This window comes from Pan paniscus, chromosome 7 (genome assembly GCF_029289425.2).
Source record: "Pan paniscus chromosome 7, NHGRI_mPanPan1-v2.0_pri, whole genome shotgun sequence".
NCBI classification, from domain to species: Eukaryota; Metazoa; Chordata; class Mammalia; order Primates; family Hominidae; genus Pan; species Pan paniscus.
Genome location: NC_073256.2, coordinates 150,713,133 through 150,722,547, shown reverse-complemented (window position 1 = coordinate 150,722,547; position 9,415 = coordinate 150,713,133). Strand labels below are relative to the sequence as shown.

At 38.6% G+C, this 9,415-nt stretch overlaps 1 pseudogene; it reads right to left on the bottom strand.

Moving 5' to 3' along the window:
• Positions 1–8,684: 8,684 nt before the first annotated feature.
• LOC106635079 (large ribosomal subunit protein eL32-like) lies at positions 8,685–9,088 on the bottom strand (annotated as a pseudogene).
• Positions 9,089–9,415: the final 327 nt, after the last annotated feature.

Below are 9,415 nucleotides of genomic sequence, written 5' to 3'. Positions count from 1 at the left end.
TGCTTAACTGAGAGAAGCTACTCATTCAATACTTTTAAAATAGTAATAATAATAATGGTAATTTTATTTCTGAAGATGAAATTAGACACTGAAACATGTGGTTCCCATGCATTAGCGCAGGAATCTTCACAACCACCCTATGTGGTAGAAACTATTAAACACAATTTGTGAATATTGAGATTAACTTATTTATTTTCCTCAAATAAGAGAAGACTTGAATCTATATATTCAAAGGGTACTGTATATCAGAGAACACTGATCCAAAGTAGTCAATACTGATAATATATGCCTATAAAGTTATTGAACTAAAGGTAAAGAAATAATTATTTGGCCAGCCAGGCAAAAAGCTCAAGTCACATATAATAAAGGGTTAAAAATCAGTCTGATTTTCTACAGGCCACAGCAACTCAATATCAGAAGATTCAATATCAGAATATGAAGTGGAATGACACAACACCACAATACCTTCAAGAAAAGAATGTGTGAGACAAAGATTTATACCCAGCAAGGCTGGTCTTAAAGACAAACAGGTTTAACTATGCAAGAACTCAGGAAACATTCTCATGAGTCCTTTTTGAGGGAAAGAAGTACTGAAAGATGAACCTCATTTCAGCTCACCAAAATGTCATGGAGAACTTTGACAAAAGTTGATTGTGAGCATGGATATATTTAAATATATTTAACTGGTAAGTTGAGGCTAAAACAAAGACGGAGTTTAGGTGACAGAGCTGAATGCAAATATAGCTAACAAAAAGTGGAATGGGAAGATTGTAATTTTGCTGATTTGCAATAGTTGCAAGTGTAAGAATTGTTGTTAACAGTTGACACATCAAATAGTAGAGTTCTAAGCATAGTTAATAATTAAAAGGTACTGCTAAGAAAAATAATAGTCTTAACTGAAATCTGATCAGGGACTGTGAATTTTGTTATTACTTATGGGAGTGAAATATAAAAGAAACTAAAGAAATAGACCAAGATATAATTATGCAGATAGGTATTATAATAAAAATATTAACTTTCCAAATTTTATAAGAATCACTCACACACACACACACACACACACACGCACAGAGACCACCTGTTAAATTTTTAAACTCTTAAAATAGAAAAGAATACATAAAATCATATGACAAAAAAGACTAAATGTTATTTGTCTTATCAGTCACTATAAATGAGTTTAGCTTGCCTACTAAAGAAAAAAGTTCCCAGATTGAACTACAGAGAAAAACTCAACGTATAATGTATCACATTTAGACATATTTAAAATAAAGTGGTTCATACAAATTGAAAATGCAAAGATGTGCAACATTTGCAGGCAAAAGCAACCAAGAGAAAGTGGTGGTCACAATCTTAATATCAGACAAAGTGGAATTCTTGCAGAAAAAGCATTAAATAAGACAAAATTGGAAACTTATAATACTAAAGGGTATAATTCATGACAAAAATTAAAGTTATAAATATTGATAACTAAATATAATAGTAATAATAGCCATAAAGTACAAATTATAGAAGCTAAAAGGAGGAAGAAACAAAAACACACCGGTTATTAGGAGAATTTAATTCATTTTTGTTTAAGTCCGTGACAGATCCAAACATTCAAAGAGAGAATTTAAAATATAATGTATAAGCTATATTTGGCATATATTTCAAATGGCATACCGTGAAAATAGAATATATTCCTTTTTTATTTTTTAGATTTTTTTTTTTTTTTTTGAGACAGAATTTTGCTCTTGTTACCCAGAATGGAGTGCAGTGGCGCGATCTCAGCTCACTTTCACTGCAACCTTCGCCTCCCAGGTTCAAGCAATTCTCCTGCCTCAGCCTCCCTTCTTAGATGTTTTTAAAACATCTACAACTGAACATACTAGGCCAAAAGGAAACCTTAATAAATTCCAAAATGTCAAAACAATACAAACCATTTTCTGACTATAATTCAATAAGACTAGAAATTAATAATAAAACTATAGGCTCTTTTACTTGGAAACTCTATAAAGTGTTATCTTCTAAATAACTCTTTGGTCAAAAAGGAAATACAAACCCAAACTGCAGAATGTCTAACAGCCGAACATATGGATAGAGATAAAAAGTGCTCGTAGAAAAATTCATAGACTTAAATAATTATGTAAAATTAAATAACGTATGCATTAGACACAAAAGTTAGAAAAAGAACATTGAAATATATGACTAGAGAGAAGTAACTTTAAGGACAAAAGCAGAAAGCAAACTAATAAGTGAAACTAACATGTATTGATTTGAAAAACAGTAAGATAAAATAGATGAACTATAATCCAACCTGCTTAAGAAGAAAAGGAAAAGAAGTCAATAAATAAGAAATGATAAGTAGGAAATAATCATGAAAAGAGAGAAAATTCATGAGACCACGTTGCTCAACTTTCAAATAAATTTGACACACTTCTACTTATAACGTACTCTTAGCCAAAAACAAACAAACAAACAAACAAAACCTGAATTTGATCTAGCCTCCAGATGAACCAATACAGGGGAAATAAGAACATTCTAAATGATACCTAAAGAGAAAATCAGCACATTTCAGATTATAAAAAGTCCACCAGGAAGTCCAGGTACGGTGGCTCATGCCTATAATCCCAGCACTTTGGGAGGCCGAGGCACGTGGATCACTTGAAGTCAGGAGTTCAAGACCAGCCTGGCACAGATAGTGAAACCCACATCTCTATTAAAAATACAAAAATTAGCTAGGCGTGGTGGCATGCGCTTGTAGTCCCAGCTACTCAAAAGGCTGAGGCAGAAGAATCGCTTGAACCTGGGAGGTGGAGGCTGCAGTGAGCCGAGATCATGCCACTGCACTCCAGCCTGGGTGACAGAGTGAGACTTCATCTCAAAAAAAAAAAAAAGTCTGCCAGGAAGATGACCTTGTTTATTCAATAAATAAATTTTGAGGAAAGATATCTGGGAGAGGAGGAGGTGAGATTTATAGAAAAACCTATAAATGAAGAGATTTAAGACACATATCCAGCAGGTGTAATTGTCTAGAGCTTATTTGGACCCTGATTTCAACAAATAACTGAATGACTTCCTGTTTAAAAAATAATACTTATGGGCCGGGCGCGGTGGCTCACGCCTGTAATCCCAGCACTTTGGGAGGACGAAGCGGGCGGATCAGGAGGTCAGGTGATCGAGACCATCCTGGCTAACACGGAGAAACCCCATCTCTACTAAAAATACAAAAAATTAGCCAGGCGTGGTGGCGGGTGCCTGTAGTCCCAGCTACTGGGGAGGCTGAGTCAGGAGAATGGCGTGAACCCGGGAGGCGGAGCTTGCAGTGAGCCGAGATTGCGGCACTGCACTCCAGCCTGGGTGACAGAGCGAGACTCCGTCTCAGAAAAAAAAAAACAAAAAAAAACTTATGTTTCAGTGACACAGCCTGAAAGTTCTGCAAGCAAAAGAATACAATATCCCAGGATTGCTACAAAACACTCCAGACTCGGGAGGAGGGTGGGGGGAAGTAGGGTGGGATTCCACATTCAATAGGAGTGATTGTGAACCGATAGTTGCTGGGTCCTGGGTAGCTGGAGCTCAGTATACTATTCTTTCGTAACTTTATATATGTCTAAAATTTTTCATAATACAAATAAATTTGTAAAAATGTTTGGAACCCAGTTGAAATATAAACCTTTCCGGAAAAAAAAAATTTATGAAATTTGACCCCAGAAAATAATGAAAATTCAAACTTTGTAATTACCAGAGAATAAATATAAAAAGTTGCCAGAAAGTTAACCTTCTCTTTTTCCCCACCTCCCAGCAAAAGGAAAAAGATGTTTTCACAGAGGACATCTGCCAAATCCTTAGAAGGTAAACAGTTCCAACGCGATTTATATTAGTCCAGCACATAGAGAAAAGGGAAATTCTATAATTCTTTCATGAAGTGAAAAACACATCAGCACCAAATATCGAGAAAGATTTCACAAAAAAAGGAAAAAACAATGTCTCCCTAATAGATGTTAAAGCAAAAATTTTAAATAATATATTAACAAATAAAATCTAGCATGACACTAAGAAAATTAAACATCATGACCTGGTAGAATTTATGCAAGAATTCAAGAATGTGTTCAATATTATAAAATCTGTTAACATAATTTATTACAATAATTATATAAAACACAAAAGTACACTTGAACAAAGGAAATTATGTAATCTGTTCTCAGTTAGGGAAATTCAATCGTGTAACAATGCCAAATCTCTCTAGGTTGGTTTCTAAATTTAGTGTAATCCTAACAAAAATATCAAGTTTTGGTTTTGGTTTTAGAAGTAGACTAGATGGACCAGGCACGGTGGCTCACCCCTGAAATCCCAGCACTTTGAGAGGCCGGCAGAGGCTGGGGGATCACCTAAGGTCAGGAGTTTGAGACCAGCCTGACCAACATAGTAAAACCCTGTCTCTACTAAAAACACAAAAAATTAGCTGGACGTGGTTGTGGGCACCTGTAATCCCAGCTACTTGGGAGGCTGAGGCAGGAGAATTGCTTGAACCTGGGAGGCAGAGGTTGCAGTGAGCCGAGATTGCACCATTGCACTCCAGCCTGGGCAACAGAGTGAGACACTGTCTCAAAAAAAAAAAAAAAAGTAAACTAGATGATTCTAAAGTTTATATTGAAAACAAACAAGGACAAATCTGAACAAAAATAACAATGACTAGGGGTCCAGTCATATCAGATATTAAAATATGTCACGGAGCACAATAATTAATGAATTTAGTTAACCATTAATTAAATTAGTATTGCACTATTACATAAATAGTCCAATGGAACAGGAGAGAAAGTTGATTAATACAATGAGATACATTCTGTAATGTAGTATAAAATAAGATAAAAGTGGTATCTTAAGTCAGCAGAGAAAAGATATTCAATAAAGGATAGCAGGTCAACTGAATATCGGTCTAAACATAGCTCACTTCATACACTAGAATAAACTCCAAATAGATGAAATAGTTAAATACAAAATTTCAAACTATAAAAATATTAGAAGAAAATATGGAGCAAGAAGGCTTATTTAGTTACAGTTCAGAATCCAATATTTATAAAAGAATTGATTGATAAATTATATGATAAACAATTTTTAAAAATTTCTACCTAGCATAATAAAACCATTAGCAAAATCAAAAGACAAAATCAAGCTAGGCAAAATATTTGCAAGTCATATTACAGATCAAGCTTTTAATCTTCATAATATGTAAAGAGCTCTTAGAAATGATAAAAAGAGTAATAACTAAAAAGAAAAATGGGCAGAAGATATGAATAGAAAGTTCACAGTAAAAAACATAAATGGTTTTTAAAATACAGAAAGACACAACATAAGAGATAATCAAATTGAAACAACACTGAGATGCCATTTTTCATCTATCAGGTTGGTAAAAAAATTAAATATTGACCACACATTGTGTGTGTGAGGTTGGGTAGAAACTGGTAAATTGCAGGAGAGAGTGTAAATTGGTACAAACTCTATGGAGGGCAATTTTGGAATACTAGCAAAGCCATAAAAGCATATATACCCTTTGAGCCATCGATCTCATTTCTGGGAATTTACCCAACTGATAAGCTTGCTCAGTTACTAAGTGACAAATTACTGCAGTATTGCTTGTAGTAAAACCTTGGAAACATACATAATGTCCCTCAAGGGGAGACTAATTAAATAATCCTAGTATATCCATTCCGTGGAATATATGCAGATGCCAAAAAGAATACAAATATTTTTATATATTATAAGAGATTCGGGATGTATTGGTACTTGAAATAGGACGCAAGAGGTGTTTAGGTATGCTGCTTTGTGTGATGGAAGTGCGTGGTGATAAGCATATACCTTTATACATGTTTGTTTTCTGTAGGAATCTCAGGAAGATAATAAAGGTGGTTATTATGGCGGGGGTGGGGAACTCAGTGGATAGCAGGCAAAAATGGGAATAAGAACTTTTCCTGTGTGCCTTTTGAAACTGCTTATTTTGTAAGCTATTGAAATGTATTTCCTATTCAAAGTTACTTGATAAGCATTGAAACCTTTGCAAAGTTAGCACAAAGTCACTGTGGAGATGGAGGGGTGCAAGGCAGAGGGGAGGAGTGGCTCCGGTTCTCCAAGGAGGAGCCTGGATAGGCCCCTCAGAGTCTCTGCTCACAGGTGAGGGGCTGGCCAACAGAACACAGGTCATAATACTCCCAGTTGTGTGAGAATGAGCAACCCCAGACCATCCAGGCAGCCCTGAGTCAGCATCCAGCCCTGCCTCTGCATGCAGAGAAGTGGTTTTCTCAAGGTGAGTCCATGAAGAACGTGCTTCTGGCCTGAGTTACCTGTCTGGGGCAAAACGCAGGCTTTACCAAACTTTCCCAACTGGAGGACACACCCAGCTGTCTGTGGCGAAAGCCAAGGTTGTGTCCCACAGTCGAAGCCAAATAGAGGCCCGAGGAGGTTGTCCAGAAAACCCAGCAATGGCAGAGGAAAAAGAGAGCTTCCATCAGCCATCACCTAGTCAGACGGTTCACTCCCTTTCCTTCCTGAAAACACAGCGTAGCCCAAGGAAAGACAGTGTGGGTTTCTGTGTTAGATAGGGGAGCAGCTTCCAGCTCTGATGCTCAACAGTTAAGGGTAACTCCGGACAAGTCACTGAAGCTCATGAGAACTCAGTTTCCTATCTGTGGAATGGGTACGCTTGTGCCCAACTCACAGAATTCTTGGGAGGATTAGAAATAATGCATGTAAAGTGCTTGGCATTTTGTGCTCAGTTCAGGGTAACCACGTGGGATCCATGTGTTAACATATCTTTCACTTCCAGCTCTGCCTAGTGGAGACTTTCACCGGGGAGAGATCTCTGAGCAACTACCTAGCTATTATCTAGCCTCATTAGATAATTGGTTATGTTTACATAGTCTAGGTTTAGCCAGATGGGGCAAAGGGACTAGTTCAGGAATGGCAAATACCCTGACCATGTGTACATGTCATATTTCTACTCTATGCCTAGGGTAGACATTGCTAGTCTACCCTAGACATTTCTAGTCTACCCTAGACATCGCTAGTCTACCCTATGGCATGGAGAATTCTTCTCAATGCCGTGTTCCAGACAGCCATTGTCCATTGACTGCCGTGCAGAAGAGGTGAAATCCACTTAGCAATTCTAGATAGATATCTAAAGCCCCATCACAATCTTGCTTCCTCTGATTTCTCAGATTCTATCAAAAATGACAATAAAAAACACTTTTAATATTTAATTTTAAAGAACATTAAAATAGATTACCACTTTCACATTATTTAATTAACATCAAAACATTTGATGTGATGTGGACCAGGTCACAGGCAGAGCTTTCCCGCAAGGTCCTACTATACCTGGAGGGACTGTCACCTGGCATGAACTCGACCCCTGTCTGGCTCACCTTTCGTCAGGAGATTCTGTAGGACCAACACATGTTCTTCTGCATTCGCACTTTTTATTTTGTTTCTTTATTTTGGAGACAAGATCTTGCTGCGTCACCTAGGCTGGAGTGCACTGGCACAATCACAGCTTACTGCAGCCTCAAACTCACAGGTTCAAGCGATCCTCCCTCCTCAGCCTCCTGAGTAGCTGGGACTACAGGCATGCACCACCCCATCCAGCTAATTTTTTTGTATTTTTTGTGGAGACGGGGTCTCACAGGCTGGTCTCAAACTCCTGGCCTCAAGCTATCCTCCCACCTTGGCTTCTCAAAGTGCTGGGATTGTAGATATGAGCCACCGCACCCAGCCTACATTTACACGCTTGAAATAAATTCTGTGTATCCAGTTCACTTGGCACTAGTTCTCTAGGCTTTGTTGTGGTAGACCTGCGGGAAAGGGAAGGGACAGAAGATATTTATTTAGTACTGACTGTTTGCTAAACAATCTATTTAATCTTTTCTTTTTAGTCATCTTTTGAGGTAGATGTTACTACCCCCATTGTACAGTGGTAAAATTAAGGCTCAGAGAGTTTAAATGGCTTCTTCCCAAGGTCTCAGAGCCAGTAAGCTGACTGAGTAAATTTCTTGCCTGTTTAAACAACAGTTATGAGGCAGAACAAATCCTCCCAAATGAAACTTGTCTGGATCTGATTTCTGTTTGTTCCTTAACTTGAAGTGTTGGAACATATCTGGGGCCATAGAGTGGTAGAACTGTTTAATTTGGATGCACAGTGTACATGGTTTCATGATTATAGCTCGTTTTGTTTTGTTCTGATTTCTGCAGCACTGTGGAATAGTCAGCCCACATCCCTATGGAACCACCCACCTTTCCAAAAAATCCTCCAAGCTGGTAAAGGCTGGATTGTCAAGGAAGTCCCCCACTGTGCCTTTTTCTTTCTGGCAGCCCTCTGCTCCATTGATGAAGGTTCAGCCAGGAGTCCTGGGCTGCCCCTCCATCAAGACCAAGCTGGCTCACGGTCACTTGTGACAATAAGTAAAGCATCCCCATCATCATCATCAACTGACAAAAACTGATCCCACCCCAGTCCCCATGCTGGGGCCTGGGTGCTAAAGACAAGATCTCGGCTGAGCACGCCACTGCCTGGGCCTCAGAGTGAGCTATGCGCTTGTACTTTATAAGATGTATCTCCGTTTATCCACACCATGGGTTATACCAACTCATGGGATAAATGCTAATTCTTTTGGCAGTTTTTACAGTTTTATTTAAACACAAACGTGCACATGAGCTGTCTACTCATTTTCTTTGCCATGCTGCCTGGCATTAGGGTTGGTGACTCTGATGGCTAGCTGGGCGGCTCTTTCCATGATGGCTTTGTGGTTCTTGGAGGCAACATTGTGAGCGATGTCAGCACAGTAAGATTTATCGCACATCAGCAGCACTTCCAGCTCCTTGACATTGTGGACCAGGAACTTCCAGAAGCCACTGGGCAGCATGTGCTTTTTTGGTTGCTCCCATAACCAATGTTGGGCATCAAGATCTGGCCTTTGAACCTTCTGTGAACCCTGTTGTCAATACCTCTGGGTTCCCATCAGTTACACTTAATTCTGACATATCAGTCTGACTGGTGACTGATGAACTTCTTGGTTCTCTTTTTGACGATCTTGGACTTCACAAGGGGTCTAAGGGCGGCCATGATGCTGAGGAGATGGCTGCCACCTCATAGGCAGCGCTGAGGAAGAGGATAAATGCTATTATTAAACCCATTGTACGGATGAGGAAACTGAGACTCCAGAGGGTGAAGTAGCTTGTATAAGGTCATGCCCTTAGCAAGTGCATCTGGATTTACATTCTGAGCTCTTGACTAATCTATGTTGCCTCCAATGGGCTCCTTCATTAGAGACTTGTAGTAGTTAGATTATGTCTAATTATGAGTAATAGAAAAAAACCCAAATAACAGCAGTTTAAGCAACATAGACGTTTACTTCTCTGTTGTGTCCAAGGCATTCCAAGGAGCTGTCTG